At 40.1% G+C, this 21,622-nt stretch overlaps 1 protein-coding gene across 8 annotated transcripts in view; it reads right to left on the minus strand.

The window, feature by feature from the left end:
- The window catches only part of LOC309700617 (inositol polyphosphate-4-phosphatase type I A-like), an 81,308-nt gene that overhangs the window by 57,299 nt on the left and 2,387 nt on the right, over positions 1-21,622 (minus strand). For 5 of the 8 annotated variants that reach the window (XM_082524278.1, XM_082524280.1, XM_082524279.1 and 2 more), the window contains exon 1: positions 21,180-21,329. The exons of 1 other annotated variant lie outside the window; for it this stretch is intronic. The gene's annotated coding sequence lies outside the window, so the exon portion shown is untranslated. Of the gene's footprint in view, positions 1-21,179; positions 21,330-21,622 lie in introns of those variants that run through there. 2 more of the 8 variants (XM_082524281.1, XM_082524277.1) reach the window with 1 other exon arrangement.

Here is a 21,622-nt window from a genome sequence, read left to right on the forward strand (position 1 = left end):
GCAATCATCGAGTCCATCCTCACCTCCTCCATCACCGTGTGGTACGCTGGAGCCACTATCAGGGACAAACAGAGACTGCAGCGTGTTGTGCGCTCTGCTGAGAAGGTGATTGGCTGTAGACTCCCATCTCTGCAGGACCTGTACACCTCCAGGACACTGCGGCGTGCAGCTCGGATCTCAGCTGACCCTTCTCACCCTGGATACAGTCTGTTTGACCTGCTCCCCTCAGGCAGGAGGCTCCGGTCCATTCGCACCAGAACCTCTCTCCATAAGAACAGTTTCTTCCCCTCTGCTGTTGGACACATGAACAATAAACGTACGACTGTCCCCACCACTAACTCATGACCCTACGCTGTGTTCACTGCATCATTCCATGTTTTGGCACTGATCACCACCTGCACTCATGTATATATCTTTCTACGTAGCACTTTTAATTCTTATTCTCATGTATATATCTCATGTATATCTCATGCATATATCTTTCTACGTAGCACTTTTAATTCTTATTCTTACTTTTATTTTTTTTTCATGTCTATTTAAGCGCAATTTATGACAGCATGTTTGCACTGAAGCACCGCAGCAATTTCCTAATGTTGTAAACCTGCTCAACATTTGGCAATAAAACCCATTCTGATTCTGATTCTGATTCTGATCTCTGGTCCAAAAAACAGAAAATGTCTTGTTGATGTCAGAGGCCAGAGGAGAATGGCCAGCCTACTTCAAGCCGATACATTAACTCAAATAACCACTCATTACAACGAAGGTATGCAGAAGAGCATCTCAACAGCAGCAGAAGACCACACTAAGTGCTACTCTCAGCTAACAGCAGGAAACTGAAGCTACAATTCACACAAGATACCAAAATTAGACAACAGAAGTTCAGAAAACTGTTGGCTGGTCCGTCGAGTTTCAATTTCTGCTGTGAAATTTGCTTTAAACAGCATGAAAGCATGGATCCACTGTGCCTTGTATCAACAGTTAAGGCTGCTGGTGGTGTAATGGTGTGGGGGATATTTTTTGGCACGCTTTAACCCCCGAAATACAAATCGAGCAACTCCACAGCCAACCTGAGTGTTGTTGCTGACCATGTCCATCTCTTTATGACCACAGTGTACCTGCTTATGATGGCTGCTTCCAGCAGGATAACACGGCATGTCACAAAGCTCAGATCATCTCAAACTGGTTTCTCGAACATGACAATGAGTTCACTGTACTCAAATGAACCTCCACAGTCTCCAGATCTCAATCCTACAGAGCACCTTTGGGATGTTATCATGTCAATATGGATCACCATCTCTAAGGAATGCTTCCACCACCTCGTTGAATCTGTGCCACGTACAATTAAGACAGTTTTGAAGGCAAAGAGGATCAAACCTGGTGCAAGAATCAAAACATTTAAGGTGTCACCACCCCCCTAAAGAAAAGGTTTAATAGAAAGAATCTATTAGACTCTGTGCATCTCTGGTCTTTGTTTCTAGAAGAAGAAAAAAAATTCCAGCCTCTAAGCCAACTGAAGTCACTTTTTCCACTCCCAGGGCCAAAAAACACCAGGGTTTGAGAGGGCTCAAGATGTCCAATTTTCCTTATCAAAACTGGGCTCATACACACACTCCAAAACAAAAGTCCAGGCATTTAATGGGCAGCAGTTAGCGATCTCAATCCTTTCACTACCCAGAAATGGTCAAGTATATTTTCACCATTTCACAGATCTGCAAACAAATACTGCTTCCTGGCATTTTCCTTCTTCAGTTTGAGTTCACACTACATCCTGCCTAAAACAAACCCTCTCTGTATGGCCTGCAGCAGATGACAGTGACAGATTTAACTTCTTGAATCAATGCAGCAGGTCTGGAAATTCACTACAAACAAAAAACACCAAATGACAAACTTTTACAAAGGGGATAAACCCGCCATATAAGGCAGCTCCAAATTTGGCATGCTTCTATGTGTCAATGTAGGTTTCTGAGTCAGATGAACCAGAGACACACATACACCGTATAAACACCACGGTTAATCCAGGCCAGAGCTCCTGACCTAAAACCCCGATCCAGGATTCACAAAGCGCATTCAGGTTAATTAGTGGTACAAACAGGCCTAAAGATCCATCAACAGCAGCAATTACAGGGAGGACTTGGGTACATCTCAAGTTTTACTATGAAATACTGCAAGCAATAAAAGCCTCACTTAAGTTCTAGCTTATAATTTTTGTAGATCTGAAAGCATTTGATCACCTCAGGTGGAAAACAATGACTTCTGTCATTTTCTTGTCCTTACTGGGAAACCGTGTTCACAGTCAGACTCTCAAGGAATCATCCATAAAGAACAAGACAAAAAACAAAAACAAAAAACAAACCAATACACTACAACCACAAAAATTTTAAATTTTATGTTCTTCCAATTGCTTCCATTGTGGACGCAGCTTAACCAGAGAGGCTGATGAACAGCACATCTATTATTAGATATTAACTTATTAAGAAAATTTAGGCCTGCTGGTGAGTGCAGAAATGGCATTTACCTACCCCTACCCTATACTACTGCCATAATCAGAATTTAATTCTAGGGGAAAACACTGATTAGCAAAAAATAAAAAATAAAATAAATAATGTTAATTTTACTATTTTCTTCTTATTTTACGATTATAATATCATTTCCTGCAAACACAACTCATTTTAAGTCAGACATAACCTCCTCAGGAATTATTTTTTATGAAAAGACCTATCATACTGGAAAAGAAATAGCCTGAGGTCAAAATTAAGTTGGGTTGTTTATATATAAGATTGCAGTCAAGGTATCCTGTATAAAGCTAGTCATTTTACTCTTTAATGCCATCAAAACTAAGTCATAGAAAACTCTTAATAGTGCCATAATTTACTGGTTAATTAAAGAAAATCTTACAATTCCTACTTGTATTTAAGAAATCATTCAGGTCATTTTGCCAAGCAAAATCTTGTATTACTTAAATATTTAAAAGTAGTGAATTTGCATTTTTGTTTGGAAAAGAAGAAGATGTGTGAATGTAGTAAACTGTAGATGTGTTTATTCCTTCAATCACAGGATTATAATGATTATTTACAGCCCTCTTTAAGGAATAAATCCTTAATCCATCATTAATCACAATATTTAACATACGGGATAATAGCTGCTTTATTTCCATTTATCCTGGAGAATTTGGTGGGTATCCAGCATGAATAGGATTAGAGATTTTAATCAGTAGATTGAGAAATCTTACTTGCTGTCATTTGGCAGAACAACGAGCCACTGAGAGCTCACAATGAACCTCTAGCATGACAAGAGTCCACAAAAAAAGGTCTCTCCACCCTTCAGCTCTCTCAGTCGTGAGTCTGAAACACATTTAGGTTTCTAACCCTGCTCACATTAGCCTTGGACAGTGTCTGAGTGCATATTTATGTGTGTTTGGAGCTTCTGTCTTTGGCTTCATCCTCAGGCAGAAAAAGACAGATTTGGAAAGCATGAGCATGAGACTCAAGTTTGACCATACATGGTGAAACCTCCTTTTCACAGCGTGCTCTGTGCCATGAGGCCTTTCACACAGTGAGGACAAAGCCTTACGACACACGCTTTCATGGGAGAAGTGTGTTTGTGTCTGTCTGATCACATCTGTCAAACACTTTCTTCTAAATTTGGTTCTTCCTCGATGCAGAAGGGGGAAAAAAGCTTTATTCTGCCACATCATTAGCTGTCCAACACAGAGCTTGAGCTCTGACAGGTTTAATACTCATCATCGTTGTGTGCAGAGTGGATGGACTTCCTCGGAGATAAGAGGAAAACGTTTTCTCAAAATCACCGAATGTACAGTTTTGTATTTCATCTACCTTTGATATTGGATTGGATCCGGCTCCGCCCCAAAGTTGTTCCCTATCTGTGGAAGGTTATCAATCTACTGTTTATCTCAGCTGTAGGGGCTGGGTAAGAAACATCCACCTATCTTTACTCTGAGAAGGCTGTAAAACTCTATGACAGGATTCAGGTGCGTGTCTCACTTCTGACCAATGACAGTCATGCTGAGGGAAGTCTTTGAGCATATGCTGAGCTGCAGGCAGGACTGCTGTTAGCCTTCATTAGCTACAGTTAACTGTCATCAGTTGCCGTTCACTGGCGTTAGCAAACATTTCTTTGAGGTGGCTTTAGCATTGTTGGAAACTCTTCATCAGAGGTAAAGTGCGATTTTTTTTTTTTAGCACACTTGAGTCCAACATTAACTAGAACGATATCAACTTATTAGCTTAAATAATTACGACTATATCAGTAATAAATAAATGAGCATGTTTATGCAGTGCAGGAGATGAGGCAGGACATGAAGAGGATGACGACATTTTATTAAGTTGACCATCACGTCTCTTTCTGCATGCTTTAGTTTCTTGACACCCCAGATATAAATGATCATATAAACTATTACCCAGTGTGGCCGTTTAAATGGAGCTCTGTATCTTTATTCTTGGAGTCTACTAGAGCAGCTTTGCATAATTCAGTTTAAAATTTACCCCATATCAGTTCCTCTAAAAGAACATGTTGCCACGCTTATTTATTTACAGGAATAACTGTGGCGATATCTATAACTTTTATTATAATGGTGTTTGCGAAATTGAAAACTACACGTAAAAAAATACAAGTCAAATCTAAGGTTTGGTGACTTTGAACCAAAATAAGCTTTTATAAGCTTTTTAATGCTATATGTGAATTCATGTGCTAAGGTACACAAGTGTATGGCTCAATCCAGAGCAATGCATTTCCGAAATCACACAAAAGATTAAAGTTGCACAGACATAAAAATAAACTAGACGGATACACTTAATGCACAGAGACTCTAGGGAACACTGTGTTTAGATAGATTAAAACATTTTAGGAAAGGGTCAGATGGACATGGTTGTAGATGACATGTTAAACTACTTTCAGTTGTTGTAAAAAATAAAATAAATAAATAAAAACAATCCCACCATGAATATGGCTAATATTGTTCCAGTTTCAGCATGTGGATTTGGATTTGTTGGGTGTTGCCCCCAAGTTCATCATCTTATAGTTTTCAGCTAATTCACTCCTAACATATGGCATCAATATTAAAGTGGACATACTTCCAGCTCCTTATTTTTATCCCTAAAGTTTACTAGAGCAGCTTTGCATGATTCACAGGTAAAAATAAATTTTTTTCTAACTCTTTAAGATAGCATTCTTCTTAAACAGCAGATGGGTGAGGCTTCTGTATCTCTATATATGTAGCTCCATATTAGGAATCTTACTCTTAATGACATGAAAAATATCCAAGCCTAGGAAGAAAAAAAAAAAGTGTGGCTCTGAGTGTTTAAGGTAATGTGAAGTAGGGCTGGGCGATATATCGAGTTTTTAAAAAAATATCGATATATTTTCATACGAGATATAAGATGTGACAATATCGTTTATATCGATATAGTATAAGTTACGTTATAATTATAGTTGTGGAGCCACAAGTTTGCCGCTCTTTCGTCCACTTTTGTCTTTACGCAACGTTACTCGGCCTCGCCTCTCCTTCACTGAACACAACTCCCCCTCCTCCATCGCTTCATCTGCAGGCAACGACAAGATGGACACGGCAAATCTCCGTTAACGAGTTACCGCGGATCGCCCCGTGCGTGGGGCTGGACGGCATCAACGTGATAGCGGGCTAACCGAGCTAACCGCGCTAACGACATGCACGGCCTAAAATCCTTTCATTTTCTCAAAAATAGACAGCGCGCCTTATGTATGAATTCTGGTTGTGCTTACTGACCGCGAACCGATTTTAGGTGATACACGGCGCTCAGCAATCTGTCAAAAAATGTTTTAGTTCGACTTTGGTAAGTTACGGAGCTGCAGCGCTTGATGGATTGTTGGAGCATTACGGCTACCGAGGAGCCTTGCGGAGTGATACGTACTGTGCTTCAACGTAATATTACCGTATTGTGTGTGTATAAGGACCATAAATGGCACCTGTTCAGAGGCACGGTTACAAAGCAGATTTCAAACTCCAGGCTGTCAGTCAGGCAGTAGAAGTTGGGAACAGAGCAGCTGTGAAATCTCTTTGTTATTATGCTCAGCGTCTGTTAGTTTACATTTTGACTGCACAATTGTGAGCTTTTTGTTATGCACAAAAACAACATTGTTGTCTTTTATTTATGGAGCATTATTATTTAATAAATGCTCATAATTAACTATATAGTTATCATGTTGTTAACATTGCAATATCTATTATAAAAAGTAATCCTTCTGTATACAACATATGAGGGTAAAATGGAACATCAGAGTGCCAACAAATATAATAAACTGTTTAACAGTATCAAAAATAATCCACTTTAGTTGTCTTCTGTGGTCATTCAGGCCCTTTCGGGGAGCAGATTGATTTGACCACTCTTAAAGTTTATGCTGTCTCTCTGATAGGTTTATTTTGGTTTTTCAGCCTAATGTTTGGCGTCCCTGAGTTGTACTGACATCTCTTTGGACCTCATACTGAAAATCCACTCAACAGCTACCAAACAGAAGCTCATCACTTGGAATCAACTCCTGGGTTTTTGAAGTAACAAAGGAAACAGGCCTTGCCTGGCTATGAAACTGCTTTTCTGACTACTGTCCAATTACTTCTGAGCACCAGACCTTAGCACATATGCTCAGCAAGCAGAGAAGACAAGACGAGTAGCAGCAAGAGCAACAAAAACAGTCAGTAAACTCAGAATTAACCCATCAGCAGAGCAACAAAAGCCTATCTGCACCTGTGTGAGTGACTCAGTCTGACTGTACGGCTCACTGAGGGAAGTGAATCTCTTGGTGCGTGACAAAACCTGCTGTCACTTTATTTTACTCAGACTTTCAGCGTGCAGCTGCAGTAAAGCAGCTCCTGAAGGAGCAGAGAAGAGGAGGACAGACCTGAGATAAATGGAGATAATGTTTTTAAAACACCCATAAACTCCAACAGCCCTTGACACAAATATGTGAATGTGAAAAGCTGCACAGATATAAATCCGTAAAAGTGATTCACTGTTTAAAAAAAAATAAAAAATAAAAATCCAACCCCCCCCCCCAAAAAAAAAATAAATAATAATCTGAAGGTTAGCATTAAAGGATTAATAGATCCAGGGGAAGGAGTTAGCTTACATCTCTGACCCTCAGAGCAATGATCCATCACTCTGAGTTTTTAAGCACAGAGAAGCTTATTCTGTCTGTGATATACATGCAAAAACCTTCTCAAATATGAATAAATCAGTTCCTCTGCTGAGCTCGGGCTGATGTGTAACGTGATACGATGCTGCCCAGGCGTGCCGTGGCCTTTACGGCCTTCATACTTTTAGAGGAAGCACCGACAACATGACGCTGGCTGCCAAAACTCTGTCGACTGTCGCCCAGCTGGTTCACAAAAGCACAACAATGTGAAACAGCAAGTGACAGTAATCAAGAGTTACAAGACCACACCACGCTATCTGTGCCACATCACACATGTAATAAACTCCACTCATACTCACAAATGTCCTTACTGTCTTTAGCAATCATTCAGTTAGAAGGTTACAAACACTTCTCTCAAAGAAGGCAAGACTTCATTTTGTGAAAAACCAGAGTGCGAGACAAAGAAATAAAGGACTGTTTTTGTCTTTATGCACCACTCAGATGTTATAATTAACAGGAAAAGGCTCAGTGGGTTGATTAAGAGTCATATTTCCACCAGTTTGTGCGGGTGGCGTGCTGTCATACTTTCACAACTCTTTTAGGGCTAAATATGGACAAAATAAACAGACACAGCCCGGCTGTCAATCACTATTTCTGAGCTTTATTTTTCTTGACATCAAATACGAAAAGTCTCCATATGTTGCAAGAAACGACAAGCATGGGAGCTAGTTGAATCCCTCCTCCAACCCTGTTTTCCTGAGGGCAGATCAAATGTGCATATCTAACCTCACTGCACAAGTAGCTTACTTCTGAGCCCACAGTGTTTGTTGTGTATCTACTGGCCTCAAACAGCTCTAAGATATGGAGGAAACATAAGTAATGTAATTGTACATCACTGCCAGCTACAATCTTTTGGGGTTTCACAGCTACTCAGACAAAATAAGACACATGAGGACACAATATGTCTGATTGATTCATTGGATTTTAATTTCATTTCACTTTCAGTGATTATAGTTGTCTTGTGTTGTAAATCAAGCGCACCTTTTCTTTTACAGAGGTGCATTTTCACCTTTTCTTAAAAGCAGTTTAGTTCAGCTCAAGCAAACATAACAAAAGGGAACACCACCCCTAATTTTTCCATTTGCATCCTATTTAAATTTAAAGAACTCTAAAAGCTTGTTCACGTTAAATATTCAAGAATAAAATACTGACAGAAGCGGTCCTGATTCTGGCCATGTTGGTGCAGCCCTGAGACATGACTTTGTATATAAAACCATATGTGGGAAATTATTATGAATATGAATAAATGAAGGAATTAAAATGCACACTACCCGAGGCCTGTGCTGTGGGTTTTGTGGATTATGATGGCAGATCACTTTAAGGTCATGTCCTATGCTCACCACCATAACACCAGTATACATTTTTAGGTATTTGTCATGGATACAATAACGCTGCTGGGCATCAGCGTATCGATACAGGGACACCAAATACCAATATTTTATTAAATAAATTAAAATGTTCTGGGCATGCTATGAAAAAAAGGAGGGCTCAACTCATGCTTACATTAAATCAGCTCAACTGAAAAACCCTGGACACGCTTAGCTTCGATGATTAATCATAGCTAATTGCTGTATTATCAGAAACAGACGGCTTATAACCAACGGCTTGATCACATTTAATTGCAGACTGAGTCCATCTTTTGGTAACATGTATGGCAGGTTTGAATGACAGTGTTAGTGTGGACACATGAAACAGTATTGACAACGTTTAACTTTGACAATATATGACAACATGATAATATTGTATTGAGTATTGTGATACTCTCCTAGCATGGGTGTCTGGTTATTCCCATGTCTGCTATCTAGTAACTAAAAAGAAAGCTGTTTCAACAAAGCTTTTAAAGAACAACTGAAAGCAATCTGATGATGACCGTAACAAACTTGTTTCACAGCTGGAGGCAACAACAACAACAAAAAAAGGCCATTGAGGCGATGAAGGCACGCATACAGGAAATATTAGCAGCTGTTGAAAAGTAAACAAAAGACTCCACCCAGCACTTGATAGCAGCACAGAAAGAGGAAACTGTGAATTAAATGGTGGAAAAGCAGGGTTTAACCGGACTGTTAAAAAGCTCAAGCCAAGATAAGGTGGAGCTAAACTTAGGTCTTAAAATCCCAGGAAAAAAGACCACCTAGGATACGTTTGAGCTTACATTTGGCTCGTGCTGAATGTCTGGATATAATGTTTTTGTATAATTTGCTATTAACAATAAAATGCTGTTCAGGTTTTCTTTCACGATTTACTTTTAATATAAAATCCTACACTACTGAACAAGCACTCGCGCAGCACTGCAGCAGCTGTGTCGCCTTGTATTTAAGTGTTTTTAACCTCTCCAAACCTTTCTGTGCCACCACCACCTCTCGTAGCTAAACTTACAAAACCCTGGCTGACCTGTGAAGCTGATAACCACGTTTGTGCAACACCTTAACCGACACTGCTGTGCGACACTGCAAATTTTCTATCTGCTACCAAGTAAATACAGGGTCAATACTGCCGTTACCAATACCAGTACCGATACTTTCCACAAACAAAGGCAACTTATGTAGTGTGTCATGATTTATGAGATGAATCATTATCAATTTACACACGAAAATTAAGACAAAGACAAAATATCGAACTTACCACACAAGTATCGATACCAATACCGACATAGTATCGATACTAAACGATTGTTGATAGAGCCGCACACCCCTGCTGAATTTCAGTGTCACAGTAAAGTCTTTTATATGCGAATATTTAGTGCGCTAAAAATATTTTTCAGTAAAATGAAACTATTTTACGTGAAACACAGAGCTAGAACGTGAAATTAAGATAAGATAAAACTTTATTAATCCCTCGGGTGGGTTCCTCTGGGAAATTCGGTTAATTAAATATGTAGGAAAGCGGGTCCAGGATCAAAACAAACTCTTCCTTGCTTGTGAGAATCGGATGAACCCAGCATCTCAGTTTCTTCCTCTTCTTGTCAATTTATGTGCATTTTTTACAGCAGATTTTTGTGTTTTGTATTTTGCTCACTGTATAAAGCCCTAAAGTGAAACCAGAAAGTAGGAACATATCCTGGATATATATATCCTGCTTTATAGTTCAAGCCACAGGTGCCATGCTCGTTGGTTCTAGTGGTTTAGGTCTGTGGTCTCTCTGATATTTGTTGCCTACTCACAGTCTGCTGATGGGAAAACAGGAAAGAGGAAGTAATCTGATCTGGGGTCAGTGAGGACGATGTTCCAGGCACATATTACAATCTGAAAAATGGCAGCAGAAGGTCAGGGTTTTAGAGCTGATCTGCGATGTGTCCCTCTCACATACGGAACTCTTAAATGAACCCACAGTCAGGGTTGGGTTAGCAGTTGCTCTTGCTGTTCATTTTCAACCACTGAAGCAAAGCTGGAAAATAAAAATGACGCAGCAGCAGCAGTAGCAGCAGATCAGTTGTCAACATTTGCACCCATGAGCCGATAACAGTTACCCCCTGTGTGTGTGTGTGTGTGTGTGTGTGTGTGTGTGTGTGTGTGTGTGTGTGTGTGTGTGTGTCCGTGTGTCCTCTGGGATCGGCATTAGAATAAAGCATGAATAATTTCTTCAGAGCGACAGAGCAGCTGTAGCCCTTTCACATGAAAATGAGCATTGCCCATGACCTCAGAGTACACCCACTTTCTCCCCCTCCCTCTCAGCCTCATCACCCTCACCATCCATTTCTCACTTCAATCGAGCTCAACTCTGGCTCGAAAAAGCTGCAAATGCCACGACTTCTCCTCAGCCCTACGAGCCAAAGAAACCCAGACAACAACAACAAGCTGACGTGTACATCTGTTAATCACGTTTCTGATATTTGCTGAAAACGTCCTGGAATATATGAGCTGACAGAGAGGGATGTTGAGTATGAAAGGAGAGTCAAAGCCTCACTCTGTGTTTTGTAGTGTGAAACTGCTTCTGGCTTGAGCCAGCACCCACTTCCTTCTGCTGTTTCAGGAAGTGTCTTTAAACAATCTGGCCCACAGCAGCAGCAGCTCTAAGTCTGGCCCCCTGATGACACTTAAGAGCTGATATACTAGTCTTCCTACACTTCAGATTCTGACTAACAAATATCTCCTGAAGGTCTTTTAGACCTTTTTAGAACATAAAGGTTGGGTTTGTAGACATAGGATTAAATATAGTGAAGCCTGACTTGTTTAAACCAACCATCACACAGCTCTTTAATGAAATGAAACAACCACAGAAGTAAAACAGCACACAAACCACTCAGTTCACCAGTGAAGAGAAAGTTGGCAGTCACATGTTGACAGGTGAAAACCTCTGTTTAGACACATTGGATACTGACTTGTCAGGGATATTTCCTTAACAGCCACGATTCAAACAATACCTGATGATGGCTTTTCCAGCATAAACGTAAGACGAGTACAGTTCCGGACATTAAATAAACACACAAAGGGTTACTGAATACTGTAGGGCTTTCAAACGTGAACCAGTGAAGCCGCGGAGGTCTTTTCTGCTCAGGATTATGCTGCAACACAAAAAGATGCAGAAAAGAAGTGTCTTCAGCTTTGGAAGACTAGAAGACAATGAAAGCAGAAGCGAGCTGGCAGTGTCAACTTGCGAGTCTCTCTTTGATGGAAACTGTAAGCACTGGTTCCTGCACCATAAAGGAAGTAATCACTGAAGACTTGCTGATGAAGAACAGAAGCCTTAAGCCAACAAACACAACACAGGGCTCTTAAAACATCTGCAAGCTCCGCCGCTTCAAAAGGAAATGACCTAACTATTGTTTAATACAGCAATGCTGCAAAATACTACAAACACTGGGTGTGTATCTAACACCTGCCAATCTGCAGCCACTGTGGTAATGCCTGTTGAAAGGCGTCAGCAGGCAGCCATGACTTTTATAAATTGTGACAAAGACATCAAAACAAATTTGACTTTTTAAGCATGTCCTGCACGTGACCCATCCAGTCTCTTTTTAAGGTTCTCTGGAAAGAAACAAGTAGCTCCTTCCAACTATATATGACCATTTAAATTTGTACTTGTATATTATCATCATCGTCTCTTTCTCATTATATCTATCCCCTCCTCTACCACTGCTCTCTCTCCTCCCACATCGCCACCTCTTTCAATCCACTTTACTTCAAGCCTCATCTCCTCAACTGAAGTCAGGGCTCTAACACATGATAATGTGCTTAAACATGCTCATTTACTCACAATATTGACGCAGTTAATTACTGTCAGCAGATTAGAAATGCGACCCTCACATCTCCAGACAGCTGAGAAAAAGCTGGCTAAACAACAGCAGCTGGTTATCAGCGAACATGATATCAACTAATGTGAGGCTCCAGTGTCCTAACATTTCCCTCTGATAAACAGTTTGATTACATTTTCTCATAGTATGAGAGTTTATTCACCAAGTGTCCGAGTCCAACAATGTTAAATCCACTTCAAAGCAAAGTTTCACTAATGCAGGCTAACAGCAGGTAACAGAGGCTAACAGCAGCAAAAACATTCACGCTTACCAACAGTAACGTTTAAGAAATCCTCAAAAATCCATCTCCATATTGCTGTCATCAGACATTAGTGAGCTTCACCAACTCATAAACTTGTATTAGACTCCTTCCACAAAGTTTTACAGCCTCCTCCGAAGTACATAGATGTGAACTCACATGGTAATCTGCGGCAGCCAGAGTTGTTAGTCCTACACTGACCACCATAGATTATGAACTTAAACTCGGAGTGGAAAGAAAACAACTCAGTCGACTGCAATCTCCAATCAACTGAGATCTAGTGGTGAGATTTTACATACTGTGAACTATTTTATATTAAGTTGGCATTCGATACACCATTCCCAAATTCTGCTGTAGACTGGCTCTTTGGGGAAAGGGACAGGTCAACAAATCTATTAAGGGCCATTCTGCTGTGCTTTGTTCACAAAGTGAGACTCAAGATCAATTCTGTCTTTTAAAAACCCATCTAAAAAATACAATACACAAAATCAAAGGTGATATTTGGCACATTTGACAGCACTTGGTGGCATTTGTCATTACTAAAAAGCAGCAAATCCATGTTTTTTCTTTGTCCTTAAAAGTTGTCAAAACTCAGTCTTTTTAAGTTGGCTTGTGCTCTAATTGTGGCTTAAAATAAGATTTTAACATGAATTCAGAGACTGAACTGCCATTAACCCCTGGAGGGTCTTAGGTCGATTTGTGGCTCTAAGCCCAATAGTGTATGCATTTTTCTAGGACCCTCCAGGGGTTAAATTCATCATGTGGGCACAAACATCAGGGAGTTTTGAAACCACCTTTTGTTTTTTGCTAACTATTCTTCATCCTTTTCTCAATCACGACCCTTTATCTACTTACTAAGTATGTTTGTAATGACTAGGGGTGCAACAATACACAAAATTCACGGTTCGGTTCGATACTTTGGTGTCACGGTTCGATATTTTTTCGATACAAAATAAAATGTTCATGCCTTTTTAATTTGTCATTTATTAAAATTATAAATATATATTTTAACTCAAAAGTACAGTTTTTAAATTTAACCCTAACCCTTGTGCGTGTTTTTTATTTTGACAGCGAATGCGCACCTGTGGACCACTTATGTGCAGCCCTGGTTATTTAGCTCATCATATTGCAGCCACAGAAATTATTTTGTCCATGAAACCATAAAGCTGCACTTTCTTTTTGCCTTATAGTCTGATTTGTCATAACTTCTCCATTTTGTGGTAAGCTTTTCTTTGGCTGTCACTTCTTCACCCTGACCTGTCTTATTTGGCTCAGCAGAACTGAAATAAATCCTGCTGCTTTTACACACTCACTCACATAAGCTCAGCGATTCTCTGCGCGATCAACCTCTCACATGTTTAAGCTTGCTGCGGGAGATTTCACTTGTCATGTTTGCGTAGTAAGCTAACGATTAATAAGACGATGTCAGAGGAATTGGTGCACAAATTTTCATCACTCACAGATCAGTGCTGTCGCTCTCTATACACAGTTCGCGCGATTGCAAAGTGAAAGCAAAAAAACAAGCGCAAATTCAAACGCGATTTCAATATGTCACATATTGACAGTGGCTCACCGATGCCAATGACATAATTACCCAGCTACATTTCCGAAAGAATGCAGAAGCATTGACATATATTTTTCCTTCCTACGATAGGCCGACGGGCAGGGCAGAGATAGATTTTGGTAGCCCGACTGGAAAAATCGCTAGCCCCGGGACGTCGGGCTAGTGATTTTGCGAGCCCTGTATCTTATTGAGGAATCACTCATCTTTGGAAAAGAGAGTTTATTACAGAGAAATGTCTCTTTCCAAAATAAAAGCTATACTATCCGCTTCTTCTGGGCTATATTCTCAGCAGCATATTAAACATATCAGGTCCCCATAAGGCGAATCCTGTGCTAACGGCTCTCTAAATGACTCGGGTAAAGTTTGTAGCATGCATGCTTGTTGTTTTTGTCTTTGCACTAGGATGATATTGGTGTAAATGTGCAGTCATATTCGTTGTGTTCCCACTAGTGCTTTCAGGTTAACCTCGTTAAAATGACCTTAACGCCACAACACGGCAAATCTCCGTTAACGAGCTACCCCTGATAGCCCCGTGCATGGGGCTAGACAGCCAACACGTTAACAAGCTAACTGCGCTAACACGCTAGCTCCCACCCATGTAATTGAGCATTGCACGGCACATCCAACATACTGTTTTACTTTAGTCCATGAGCGCTTACCTTCAGGGTCATACGTCACATGAAAACCAAAATAATTCCAAACGCCAGATCTGAATGAGGGTGGGGGAGGTTCAATTTGCCATGTTGCAATCTCTGATCTAATGACTTTAAAGCTCGAGAAGATGAATTTGGTTTCAGCAGGTGGTACCGTGCACTCGTTTTAGAACTCGTGGTGATCGGGCCTTTCAGGCAGTGGCACCACAGTTGTGGTATTCTCTTCCACTGTCTCTATGCTGCACGGACTCCATTGATCCTTTTAAAAAACAGCTGAAGAAATTTTTATTTAGAAAAGCATTTGATTAATTTCCTCTTATGTTGTTTTTATTGTTTTACATTGTTTTATATTTCCATTTCTTGTGTTGTAAAGCACTTTGTGATTTTTAGCTGTGAAAAGCACTATATAAATACATTTTACCTACTTACTTATAACTCTCCACAATCCCAATATCAGCAGTTTTAATAAAAGTGGGTGATGAGCAAGAAAAGAGAACTTTCTAAAATCAACACTCAGGGCTTTAGTTTCTTAAACATTCAGTGAAAGGAAGGACTCATCACGCCAACTGGTTGCTAGCAACTAAAGCGATCAGAAGGAGGCTTCTGGTGTAGCACCCTCATTGCGACTCTGGACTCTCCTCCTCCTCCTCCTTTACACACCCACTATGGATAACGATGTCATCTGCAAACATAGTTCACAAAGACTAGACCGCACTGACAAGCAGTAGGGCAAATCAAAATTTAAAAGAAATTCTAAATAAATTTCTTATTTGTCTTGCAGGGAGAAATCAGTATATCATTCCTCAAGGTTTGCATCCTCCTATTTTCCCTGCCTGTCTGCAAACATTTGTCTCCAGCTCGCTGCTTCCCAAATATCTGAGCCAGTTAATACCTTCTCTGCCAGAAAAAGCAACAACATCTCCTCAAGAGGTGTCCCATCATACCCAAACTGCACCTCTCCAAAATGGTGTCAAATATAAGCCTGTGTGGTTACAATGGTGGATTCTCATATTAAAAGCATAATGAGATCACCACGTGTAAAGGTCAGTCATTCCCCAGGCTTCAGACTGCTCTGCGCTCAGTGTCAAATGCTTTCTTTTCTTACATTAGGCTCTGTTTGATGTCACTGAGAGCTGACATCTTGGCTCCACCCACCTGCAATTCAAGCCATCTGTTTATGAGGGGCAGCCAATGAGAAAACAGATGGCTTTTAAAGGGACAGAAGCTAGAAAGGATCTGAAAAGAAACTCCAAACTTACTTTACTTACTTAATTTGGAGAAAATGTTTTTGGTGCGCAAGTTCAAAGGATTATTTTTCTTTGTTCCCTGAAAGAGACTCAAGAGAACAATCAAATAAATCAATATTTTGTGTTCTGATAGAAGGATAATAGTGGTCTACACACCTGAATCAAATGATTACTTCATTACCAGGCCTCTGCAGAACTTCAAGACATGTTGAGGAAATAATTTAGCCATTTAAATCAGCTGTGATAGATCAAGGACACATCTAGAACCTGCAGGACACCGGCCCTTGATGCCTGGGTTTGGACACCACTGGGGTAAGCAATGGTGAAGACTTAGATCACAGAGGACTAAGCAACAAATTTGGACATTCAAAACTGCATATTATAATAGCTGTAGTGGCGGGAATACATTTTTCCTACTCTATTTGACAGAGGCTTTATTGATAGCAAAGTCATTATCGAATTGGCTTACTGATGTGTTTCTTTATCGAGTCCCTTTATTGATTCTTAACCTGGTTTTACATGAGGAAACAAGTATACCCACGCACATTTTCAGTGTTGATACAACTGCTTTATTATCTGAAATCCTTCTCCCACATTTAAAATGGAGGAGGTGAAAAAATATTTGCATGACGATCGTTTTCATTCATGTTTCAGCATGTTGCTGTTGGCTTCACCTCAACTGAAATAAGTTACAGAAAATATAATGAGCCAGAACCTGCATGGATTAATAAAGCTGATAAAAGCACATAAAAGTCTCATTCTTTGGAAAAATTTGGAACCGGTTTCAAGTGACACTCGTTTTCAGTTTCCATCTGAAAAACCAGTGCAGACATGGTCAAATCAAAGCATCTAAACTATTTTATAGCCAACTCGTCATTACAATTTTACACTAGCTTGAAGCAGAACTTTTCAAATTCCTCTTAATCAATCTGAACTGGTCTCCTTGTATTTTACTAACTATTTATTTTATTAAGTTTGCTCGGGTAGCTGTAGCTAGGCGGTAGAACAGGTCATCTGCTAAACTGATGACTGGTGCCAGTCTGCATGCTAAAGTATCCTTGGGCAAGACACTACCGTGTAAGGACTTTATCTAAACTCTAAGTCTACTACAATATGGTTAATTTCTTACCAGAACTTTTCTTTGTGGTTTAAAAAGAACTGTTCACAAAAGATATTTGTAGAAGAAACTAAATAACTCTTGCAAATCTGGAATTAAAATTATTTCCTTTTCTTTTCCTGAACAGAAGTAAGATATGGTAAAAATAAGATACTTATCAGGTTAAAATTACACTCACCAGACTTTCAGGTAGACCTGTTCAACTGTATATCAGAGATTAAAGGTCAGTACAATTGCCACATAAGCATGGTATGCATGCATGGTATTTAAATGTGAATAACATTTGATTTGTATACTCTACTGCAAGAAAGCTTTACATGTCTTTCAGTTTCTGTTGATCAGTTGGAACTGCAACAGACATGAAGACATCTTTGCGGGAAACTGAAATGTAACCTTAAATTACCTTTAGAATATTTGTTGGTGCCTCTGTGAGATAACGTCTCGTTACACAGTACTGTATAAAAGTCTCGAGTCACCGCTCATTTCTTTATTTTGTTTGTCATTGTCATGCTGGAACATGAAGCCACTGCCAATCAGGTGCTTTTCAGATGATGGTACTTTACTGTGTTCATAATTCATTAATTTAGACACAGACCTCCGACACCACTGGCTGAAAGCAGGATTGCTGGATTTTTTTTTCTCACTGTTAAAGACGTGACTTTCAAATACAGTTCATCTCTTGTAGACAGTTCTCTTTTTAGGCTTGCCACTTCTTTGACCTCCGATTGTCCAATTTCCTCTGATTTTTAAAAGGACAAACTGCACACCATGCTGAGATATGCAAAAAATTTCAAGTAACATCTCTTTGGGAATCAACATGTTTGTGAAAATAAATACTATTTTGTTTTTTGGAATTTTCCATGGACTTATCTTTGGCAATTTTCATAGATTCAACTAAAGAAATGGAAACAAATGTTGTGTTTCTGTGGCAGGATGATAGTAAAAAAGTGCCTAAAGATACATTTTAAAATTGATTCTTTGCTGAGCTGTCTGTTGTGTGCAGACACAACACTGGTTCATCCCTTGAGTAAGGAGCCTTTTGTGCTCAAGTGATTCATATGTCAGTGTTACATGGGTTAACAAAAAAAAAGGAAAAAGAACTTTTGAAAACCTTCAGAAAGCCTGGAGAACTATAGTTCAAGAGCACTTAAAAAATGAAAGAAAGGTCTGGCTCCATGGAAGCAAAATATAAAGAAGTGAGAGGTGGCTCAAGACTTTGCTCAAAGTAGATATTATTAATTTAACTTTAAATTAGTTTTACACTTGTATCAGACCAGTGCTTGGTATCAGCAGATACCCACAGTCTAGTTATTGGTGTAGTAACTTCTCATTAGTCGCTGATCTCAATAAATGAAACCAGAACTAGCAGATGTGATGAAACGTTTCTCTTTGGTTTTATTCAGTTTTGCTTATGTCCTGAATCCCAGCAAAATGCTGATGGCAGCGGATCTACTAGCTCATCTCCACTGTCTTTCCATCTTTGTGTTTAACATGACCTGATAACATCGAGGGTTTATGGAGCGATGTATTTTGATGAAGAGGATGACACAGCTCATTACCAACCGCCCTCCTCCTCCTCATTATGTAAGCTACATACTTCTCCTCCTGCATGTATTAAAACAGACGGGTAATGAGACAACAGAGAACATCTGCCACGACCGCCGCCGCACACGTGCTCGCTGTATACATGACGAGAGCGCAGAGGGAGACGCGGATGAAGATGAATCAACGTGCTGCCGCCTGACCCCCAGCTCGGCACTGAGTGGGAGAGTTTGATGAGTCACCACGCGCACACACAAATATAACAGACAGAGGAGGGCAGTGACCAGATGGCTTCAAATCACATCAATCTGTCAATACAGACAGAATCAATACGCCATCTTTCTAAATTCAGGGACTAAATTTATTTAACTTGACATGCGAAGCCTCTTCACTCGAAGGTAATTAACGATCAACAGCAAGCAAGTGTATTTGCCGCTCTTCTTTCTCATAAACTGGATTTATTTAGAGGAAGTTAACCCTCAAATGTGGCCAATCCTGAGTCATAATCAGAATTCCCTCTTTTTCTGTTAGTTACTGTCTCCATTACTCGGTTTAACTGCTGCACAGTCAAAGATGTAAACAAAAAACTGTAAGAAATCATTTAAAAAAAATCACTGTTTCAAAGCCTCCCTGACTTCTAAAATATTACATATAAACTCAGCGAACACTTCACCAGACGGATACAGCTGTTCAACTGCTCGTTAACACACAAATTTTAACCAGCCAATCACATGGCAACTGCACATCAGGATGTGGAAGAAAGGTGATTTAAGTGACACTGAATGTGGCATGGCAGCTTGTCTGGGTAAATCAGAAACTGCTGATGTGCTGGGATTTTCCCACACAATCATCAGGGTTTACAGAGAATGGCCAACAAGGGAATGGCCAGACTGCTTTGACCTGAAAGGAAGGCAACAGTAACTCAAATATGCACTTTTTACAATCAATGTATGCAGAAGAGCATCTCAACAGTAGAAGACCACACTGTATGCCACTCCGGTCAGATAACAACAGGAAGCTGAGGCCATGGTTCACACAGGCTCGCTAAAACTGGACAATAGAAGATTAGAAAGATGAGTCAGAATTTGATGTAAACAACATGAAAGCATGGATCTGTATGGCTTCATATCAACAGTTCAGACTGCTGCTGATGGTGTCATGGTATAGGGGATATTTTCTTGACACACTTTAGGCCCCTTAGTACCAACTGAGCATCGTTTAAACACCACAGCCTACCTGAGTATATTTACTGACCATGTCCATTCCTTGACATGGTCCCTGGACAGTGCACCATCTTCTGATAGATGTGGAGCCGATAAATGTGCTGCAACTCTGCAATGTTATCATGTAACGTTGACCAAAATCTCTAAGGAGTGTTCCCAGCACCTTATTGACACTACAACATGAAGAATTAAGACAGACCTGAAGGATGTAATACTTTCACCAAAGCAAAGTAAAACACACTCAAACTGCCTAAATGTAACACCTGTTCCACACAAATGTGTGATTATAACCTATATACTGTAATTTGTTTATATATATATACTGTTTAATAAACCAGACTAAACTTTTAGGGGTCTCTTTACATGCCTGAAATCAAAGATGCAAAAGCCAGCTGGAAGACTTATTTGCTCATCATCTGGCACCAGCATTGAAGCTAATTTAAATCCATTCATACACACTCGCATTGAAGGCCTTATTTCCTGGCAGGTCACCCTCCACGACCACCACCACCACCTCCTCCTCCTCCTCTAGAGCATCATCAGCTCTTCAGAAATCGATGTCCAGCTGACCTTGAAACTCAAAACCAGCAGAAAAAAAACTGCAGTAAAGTGCGCGGACCACATGTGCCAGCATCCACACGCAGTAACGCGAGAACAAATGGCCATGTTGATGCGTGCATGAGCCGCAGCATCACTGCTGTAAGCACGCCCAGCGGTGTCATAGCAGGACACTGTGTATGTTTACACTCCTGTCACACACACAGAGGCACGGGGTTGTAGGAAAACGCATCGTTTTCCTCAATAAGTTACGTAATAGAGGCAGCAGCGTTTCTGCGCTCTGACCCGCCTGCCACACTCAAGAAACCACCTACACATCTTAATATGTCCTGTCAGTACAACATTGAACACTTCAGCGCATTTATACCCCCCGTGCTGTCTTAGTTAATGTCCTCTGCGTCTGACGTTAGACGTCAGTTACAAGTTTTATCTGTGAACTGTCTTCTTCACTGAAACCAAACCAACGCTTCCGTTTCCCAACTTACACTCAGCACTATAAACACTGACAAAATCCGCAGAAATTAGCTCTAAACAGCCGACAAAAAACATCTTAATACGGCGTCACCTAAATTAAGGTTTACCGTAAATAAACTCTACTTACCGGCTCGGCTGCGTGCGGGATTAAATATCCGATTAACGAGCAGAAACACAAACTGTTAGCAGGAGAGCGTCCTCAAACTGCCGCACTGTTTCCTTCACTGCTTCTTTCTGGCTGCAGCAGCCAAAGCCGTCGGCCACGCCCCCTCCGCACAGCACGCCGGTAGCGTCATCACGCAGACCTTTACGCAATTTACGTTACTATTTTTTTTATACAGACTGACAAAAATTAAGAAATTATCTTCCTTAATAATAAGAAACTGTTAAACGTTGAAATAATAAAGCTATTTATTTTAATGTTTGTATTTTTTAATCTCCTCGTATTTTATTTTGATTTGTATTCACCGAGAGAATGACTAACTTGAAATGCTTCCTCTTATCTTCATCAGTGCTCTTCAATTTGTAATATTATTTGTTAACAGGATTTCTGATTTGTTACTTTTCCAC

Source organism: Aulonocara stuartgranti (genome assembly GCF_965226115.1).
Source record: "Aulonocara stuartgranti genome assembly, chromosome: 23".
Classification (NCBI taxonomy): domain Eukaryota; kingdom Metazoa; phylum Chordata; class Actinopteri; order Cichliformes; family Cichlidae; genus Aulonocara; species Aulonocara stuartgranti.